The sequence below is a fragment of the Brassica oleracea genome, chromosome C2 (genome assembly GCF_000695525.1).
Source record: "Brassica oleracea var. oleracea cultivar TO1000 chromosome C2, BOL, whole genome shotgun sequence".
Classification (NCBI taxonomy): Eukaryota; Viridiplantae; Streptophyta; class Magnoliopsida; order Brassicales; family Brassicaceae; genus Brassica; species Brassica oleracea.
Window position 1 is genome coordinate 46,281,327 of NC_027749.1, and position 8,300 is coordinate 46,289,626.

Below are 8,300 nucleotides of genomic sequence, written 5' to 3' on the forward strand. Positions count from 1 at the left end.
AAAAGAACATGTGCGAAAAAAAACTAGTTTCAGACCTTGTCTATATCCGAACCATCAGATAGCTGAAACACTGACTGTAGGAGAAGAAGATGAATCAAGATCACCCTCCTTTTTGTTTACCCTTTTCCATAAGTCGGTTCTCTCTGAACCAGAGCACGTTTGTTATCTTTCAAGGCGCCTGCCAGTATCTCACTGGCACTTGCTGGGCCTTTGTTAACCTGAAAAAAATAAAAAAGAAGATTGTTTTGAGTGAGTGCTAATGATCTGATCCCCCATGTATATGTGGAGAAAGTAGTGATTGACCAATACATGGCCGTGTTATACTGCACAGCGAGAGGAGACTGCTTCCAGTTCTCATCTTGGAATAGAGGAAGCAAGCTCCACAATGAATCACAAATGTTTGTGGTATGTCAAATTTGTAAGATAACGTCAAAAGAATGCATACCAGAAGAAGCATTTTTGACAGAATGTCTTTGGTGAATTACTCCCAGAGCCAGCCACCAGGTGCTGGGAAGTGAATGCGCCCGCATGAAAAAGCTTGCTTCTTTCTTAGAGAGGTAAATGAAGGATGGAAGTGGAGAAGGGTGGCTCACTGCAACATCTGTGCAGTATCATATTATGGTGAGAGGTTTCTGTGGTTGTGGCTGTATCATATAAATCCCCAAAGATAACATCGCCGCCGTGTGAAACTGGAGCCCTATTTGCAGGACCACCCACCTGGGAGCAGCTGATATAACAAAATGATCCCTCTGATGCAGGACTACCTTCAACCATAGCTTGATTCAGAAAAGCGGTTCTCAGAAACTCTTACCCGCTAGTGTTGCAAACAAACACCAAAGTCAGAACTAAGTTGAGCAGAGTTTTGTAAAAGGTTAAAGCCTTTGTTGTTCCAAATTCAAAGTCATACATGTCTCTCCTCTGTTGTTTAATGGAGGAGACAAGAAGAACAGAAACTAGCCCAAACCAATGCCACCGAGACAATTCTTTCTGAAACTAACTGAAGATTTCATCATGCTACCAAATTCTTCAAATTACCAAAGATGTGATGGGAAATAAAATATTGAAATTCTTGTGAATCTTGGAGAGTTTTTGATTGGATAGGTAAATAAATCAGAGGTACTCGCGTCCAGCCTCTCAGCAACATAGTGTCCTAAATTCTCTGGTTCTATCTTGTAAAAAGCTCTGGTAGAAGATAAATTATGTAATGCATCGAGTTGAAAAAGTAGCTCAATTAAAAGCCACATGGATGACAAAGATTTCTCCAACCCACACATATAACATAAAAACAACAGTACTGAGCAAAGAAAGTTTAGGTACAACAACAACAACTTAGGTGGGGATTTCGCTTTGGGCTTCATCATTACGAGCATCTTCTTCTTTTGAAGATGATCCGAGCTGTTGCTTACTTGTACTGTGTCGGGCCCAATAAAAAACAATTCATCAATAACCATCTGATTAGCTACTTGATATATATATATATATACACAGTGGAGATATGGTGACCGTGAATGTATTATACCTTGATGAAGACGACTTAGGCATTGTGGTGTTGGTTGTGGTAACATCAGACCACTTGAGGAGCATTCTCTGTTATAACAATATATAAGCTGAAATCAAATCAACCAAAATAACAAAATATTATTTGGAAAGAAAGTAAAATAACCTTCAACTTGGCAGGATCATTGCGCCGGTTCGAGCGACAAGGAGGAGGAAACAACACTGCCTTACGCGAATTACTTAAACTCCTAGTGAGAACAAAACATTTACCGACTGGTTTCCGCATTTGCAACACTTTTGTGAGGGAGGGTGCTGGAAGGAAACCCTAGCGACCTTATATATATATGCCAGCAATCTAATCTATTAATTTAGTGTCCTAATTTTTATCTACTATTTAAAAGTCTTAGTAAGACCATTTGATTAATTACTTAATATGACATAATGATTATTCTTAGTCTAACAAATCTGTTGAGAAAATATAGATTTAAATTTTATTTTTAATTATAACAAAATTTGTTGAGAAAATATCTACCCAAATCTTATTAAAAGTTTTAAGTATTTTTTTAAAAACCATGCAATAATTAATTTCGCAATTATTAATATAATATGATTATACATTAATATTGATTAAATTTTTATTATAAAAAAATAAATAAAATTCTTTGCTATTTTTATAAATTTTATAATATATTATATAAAATAGAAGTACTATATGAATTAAATAAAACAAAACTATATAAAATTGGTAAATTAACCTATTACATAAAGAAATATTCGTCGCAAGTGAAGATTCTAATTCAGACATATATAATATTTAGATGTCAAAAAAAAATTGCTTTCATTCAAATAAATAAAATAAACTATCATTGCTTTCATTTAAATAAATAAAAAAAACTATCATCCACCGTTAAAAAGGATTAAAATTCATAAAGTATGTATATTTTATACAAAAAATATTAGCATATGTTAAACTTTTATCTACAACTATATATTATTTAATTAATTTGAAACACACAACAAAATATTATCTAAAATGATTATATACAAAATATTATAGTCATAGCTAACTTTGAGTTCATGTGTTATTTATAAAATAGGATATCAAGAAAATAATAATTCAAAATATATTAATGAAAAATCTATTTTAACTACAAAATTATTGAGACTGGTATTTTTTAATATTTTATGTTGTTGCACCTACTGATATCTCTATATTTTTCATTACAAGTATGACTCATTGCGTGTTTTTTTATCATTCGAAAATGGTGTCTAAAACAAAGTAAAAAGTATAAAACAAATGATTATATATTAATAATATTGAATAAAAAACCTAACAATAAAATTATAAAGTTACACAATATATAACAATAAAATGTAAATCATATATTTAAAATACTTACGATAATGTTAAATGTATACATATATAAAATAAAAATATATCCGCACGAACGTGCGGGTTAAACTCTAGTTTGGGCTTAGAGCAAGCTTTATAATCTTCAACCCATACTATTATTACCCAAACTACATTTTCTCTGACTTGTCTTTGAACCGGCAAACCGGTTTACATCGATAATATAGATTTTTTTCTTGAAAATAACAATTTCCCAAGCTCTTCTTCATTTGCGATCCAAGTAAACAAAATGATATCTGACCGAATCCGTGAAACATGGTTTTGTCGGGTTATATATCCGCATGTTACATGAACTATGCATCCACATGTACGTACACTAAATTGTTCGACGACTAAAATGGTGCATGGCCAATTTAGCGCTGAGAACACCGAACGCATCTGTTGGATGTGATCAAATCTTCATCTTGTCTTATTAGATTCGAAGAATCGTATATCATATAGTTAAGTAACTAATTTATATATATATACACTAAACTATTCGTATCACACACCAAAGAGATACATACACATAGTGGGTTCTTTAAACACATTCCCTAACTACACATGCTGACATGCATCATGCACGTATGCGTTTAACCACGAGCAGTTACCAAATACTTAACTTGGGCCTTTAGCCTCCGGTCCATGTGCGTGTAAACACACAACAATTTTGCCGTTTAAAGTTTGCTAGTAAGAGATGCGTAAAAGTCCCACATCGATTACGTTTAAAGGGAAGAACTCGCGAAGCAGAGTATATATAGAAAAGGGAAGGGTACAAACAAATTACTTACCTGGACGGGGTCATCTCTTGATCAAGAAGACGAGTGGCCTAGGCTAGTGACCTCCATTGCACTAAGGAGGGGTGCTTAGTATAAGGTCTCCCCAAGTGGGAGAGCCTGCGTCATCATTTGCAGCAGAGGGATCCTGCGTTTGCGCGGCTTCTACCAACCATTCTTAGTCTTGAATCAGTGTTTTTAAAACCGGACCGACCCGATGGTTGGACCGGGTTCGACCATGAACTGGTTATATAGCCGGGTTGGTCTAGTAATTGGTTCGACCATGAACCGGCCACCATAGCCGGATTATATTTCAAAATTATTAAACCAATAAAAACCACTAAAACTATCAAAAATCTATAAACCATCTATATAAACAAAAAACTAATTTATATTTATAATATTTTATGTTCAAAATTAATTTATATTTTAACTATGCATCATGTTTACTAATATTACTTTTATATTTACATACTAAAAAAATATTAAACCATATTATTGAACCAGGTTTGATCCGGTCGAACCATATTGAACCGTGACCCAAAATATTTCCGCTTCAGCTTCCGGTCCGGTTTTAAAAACACTTTCTTAAAGTTAATTTCTTAGATATCGTAATTGCTATTCTCTAGTTATGATGCTGATCTCCTGAAAAAAAACGATGCAAGGAAATTTTATTATCAAACAAACAGCCGCACAAATCAAACATCACTAATGAAATTGTATTTAATGAGGCTTCGGTATATAAATTTGAACTCAAATCATTTAAATTATAAGTTAAATGACTTAATTCGCGATCAACTATAAAAATTAAAAAAAATACAGAATAAATTATTTTATGAGATAAATTTAAATGTTAAAAATATAAAATGTTAATATTAAATACTAAATAAAATCAACACTTAATAATAAAATAAATTAAAGCTAAATCAGTTATTCAAAATTTTATTTCGCATAAGAGGTCTGAGATGATTTATCTTTAAAATATTTATATGTTCAAATCATAAAGATATATATTTTGCATGAGAGTCTTAAGAAGTATTTTGTTTACAATTTAATTATAAAGATATATGATACGAAGTTTGATATAAATATTATTTTACATTTTTTTCATATATATATTTAATAAAGGGGATTTGCTAAATATGATTCAAAACGTGACTTTGATTGCAAAAGTATACCCAAACTTGAATCAAATGCAAAACAAACCTAAAAACCTTGTGAATTTACAGCTAGTCCCTTGTGACCAAACAAAAAAACATAAGCCATTTTTACGAATATATCCCCAATAAGTCGTCTGAGTCGTCTGGTGTAGTTGATCTTAAAAATAATTTATAATTTTTTTAAAAAAATATTTTGAGAAATGAAAAATTAAAATCATGTAATTATAAACAGTTTTAAGTAATGTAAATTAAGATATAATAAAATTTAATAGTTTTCAGCATAGATGAGTGAAAGTAGTTAATCATGATATTCTTTTGTTTTATTTTTATGGTGAAACAACATATGTTGTAGTATTGTATGTATTCCTAAGGTTAAATTTTGGAAAGCTTGAATGTTTTTTTGAAAAAATAAATTTTTACCTATAAGTATTTATTTTTGTGTATAGTAAACACTTTTGAAGTTTAATTTGATTTTATGGAGTGTTTAGTTAGTTAATTAAGTTTAGGGGTTATGTTTAGGGTCTAGACGACTAACTTGTAAGTCGTCTGGTGAATAATTTAAACCAGACGACTTACATGTAAGTCGTCCAAATATTCTCACCTTAATTTTTTTAAAAAATTATTTTTCCGCTTAAATAATTTAAATCAGACGACTTACTTGTAAGTCGTCTAGGAAGTCTTTTATTTTAGTTTTCCGCCAAAAAAAACTTTAGTTTCCCTCTAAAAATATTAAAGTCTTCTGGGTGACTTACAAGTAAGTCGTCTAGGAGGTCGTCTGAATCAAAAATATTTAATCTAATTGGATTTTTTTGTCTCCTTATATAAAGAAAAATTTACACATTCTCTCTGCTTCTCTCAAATGGTTGCAACAAAAATGTAATGTTAATCATTCTAAAACTCTTGAACCTCTCTGAACTTATAAACACTAATCTTTATATCAATTTATTGTTTTTGTCTCATGTCTTTCTCAATAATTTATCTTGTTTTTGCATGTTTTTCATCACATGGTTCTCATCTTCTACTCATTTAAAGGTAGATCTATCAATTTTAGATACATATTTTTGTGTCTTCTATAAAAGCAGATTTATCTAATCTTGTACTCATTTTCTCTGTTTTTAAGCGATTTGAACGTTTTTGGATATGCAGGTTTTTCAGATCTGGATTTGGATATGCAGATTTTTCAGATCTGGAAGACGTATGGGATGACTTACCTGTTAGTCGTCTAAAATAAAATGCGCTAGGCGACTTCCAGGAAGTCGTCCAACTGAGTCTTCTCCTATGTCTCTCCCTTTTATAACAGCTATGAGCGTTTTGGTAAGTTTGTATGTCTGATTTTTCTTCATTTGGTAACTTTCTGTTGTATAAAGTTCTTACTTATTTTTTCCCAAACTAAAACTCTCCAAACCCACTCTAATCTCTTTGACTTGAAAACACCAAACTTTATATGAATTTTTCAGTTTTGTCTCATGTCTTTCTCACTAATCTATCTTTTTTTTTTTGCAGGTTTTTAATCAGATGGTTTTCATCTTCCACTCATTTAAATGTAGATCTATTAATTTTAGATATGTATTTTGTGTGTTATATAAAGGTAGATTTATCTAATCTTCCATTCATTTTCTCTGTTTTAAGTCATTTGAACGTTTTTTTGATATGCAGGTTTTTCAGATCTGGAAGACTTCTAGGACGACTTACTTGTTAGTCGTCTAAAATATAATGCGCTAGTCGTCTGGACTTCCTGGAAGTCTTCTGACGAAGTCTTCTTCCATATCAAGCGGAGTCCAAGCTTGTCTTTGAAGATGAATGATCTATAATAGTTTTGCTTGTGGTCTGTTTTGTGATTTGCATGTCTACTCTTTTAGTTGTGATTTTTTTTTTGTAAAATCAGTAATAATGTTTCGCAAGATGTTATATATGTGCTAACAATGTGTTTACAGATTTACTAATCAATGAATTAATATACTTCAATAGCCTTTTTCTTATCTTTGGATCTTCCATATGCGATAATAAACTCCAATGGTCTTCTTCTCATCTTAATAAACAAGAATGTTGGTAGCCTCATATTGATGCAATATTTTAAGAAGCATTTTAACCCTTCTTATAACTCATAACAATAATCGTCATTGGTGTCTATAACAATAATACATAAAAGATGGAAACAAACAATAGTAACTAGTCAAAGCATATCACATGTTTTACAAGTTTGTGTTGAAAAACTTAGTCAAATTTAGTTAAACTAAGGGAGAGAACATATTTTGAAAATATGAGTTTTACATATCTTGAAGTTACTTATCACTCTTAAATAAACAAGTTATTCAAAAACTAGCATAGAAAACTAAAATACTAGCGTAGAAGACTTCCATGGAAGTTTTCTCGGATCAGTTAGAAACTTTAATTAACGTGAATATTGGTAACCTCATAAATATCACCAATTAAGTTATAATTTTCATTCAGTAGCCCTAATATTGACTAATATACATGAATTAACAAAAAAATATTAAAAAGTCTTGATAGGTTTAGAGAAAATGAAAGTTTATTAAACATTGACGCATACGACTGCCACGGAGGTCGTCTGGACCGTCCATTTAGGTTAGTTTTGCAATTGATTTTTAACCTAGACGACTTACAGGTTAGTCGTCCACCTTTGTTTGATAAAAAAAATCGAGACGACTTACATGTAAATCGTTTAGGGAAAACGGGTTAGTTTTGCATTTGACCGGAATGTGTCATAAATTTGATTTTTCCTGGGCGACTTACAAGTTAATCATCCAGTAGAAAATTAAAAAATTAATATTTTATTTTTTCTAGACGACTAACTTGTAAGTCGTCTCAGGTTAGTTTTGCAATTGAATTATTAAACAAATTTTTTTTTCTAGACGACTTACACGTTAGTCGTCTCGAGTTTTTTTCCTAGACGACTAACCTGTAAGTCATCCAAGATAAGCAAGGTTTGACCAGAATCTCGGAATAAATTCTGGCGACTTACATGTAAGTCGTCGGACAGACGACTTCCGTGTAAGTCGTCTTGAAAAAAAAAAATCTTTTTTTGTTTAATATTTCAATTGCAAAACTAATAAGTCGTCTAGAAAAAAAATATTATTTTTTAATTTTCTACTAGACGACTAACTTGTAAGTCGTCCAAGAAAAATTAAATTTCTAACACATTCTGGTCAAATGCAAAACTAACCGTTTTCCATGAAAGTCGTCTCAATTTTTTTTTTATCAAACAAAGGTGGACGACTTCCATGTAAGTTGTCTATAAAAACACATTTAAAAGTCAATTGCAAAACTAATCTCTGCTTTGACCAGAAGACTTCCATATAAGTCGTCTACAACCAGACAACTTACCCGGAAGTCGTCTGGACTAACATATCTTTAAAAAAAAACTAATTTCATAGTTTCAACCAGTGAGATAACTTGTTTAGCACACAAAATTTTTCTCCAAGCACCCAAAATCTCAAACAAAAGTGACCCACCGAG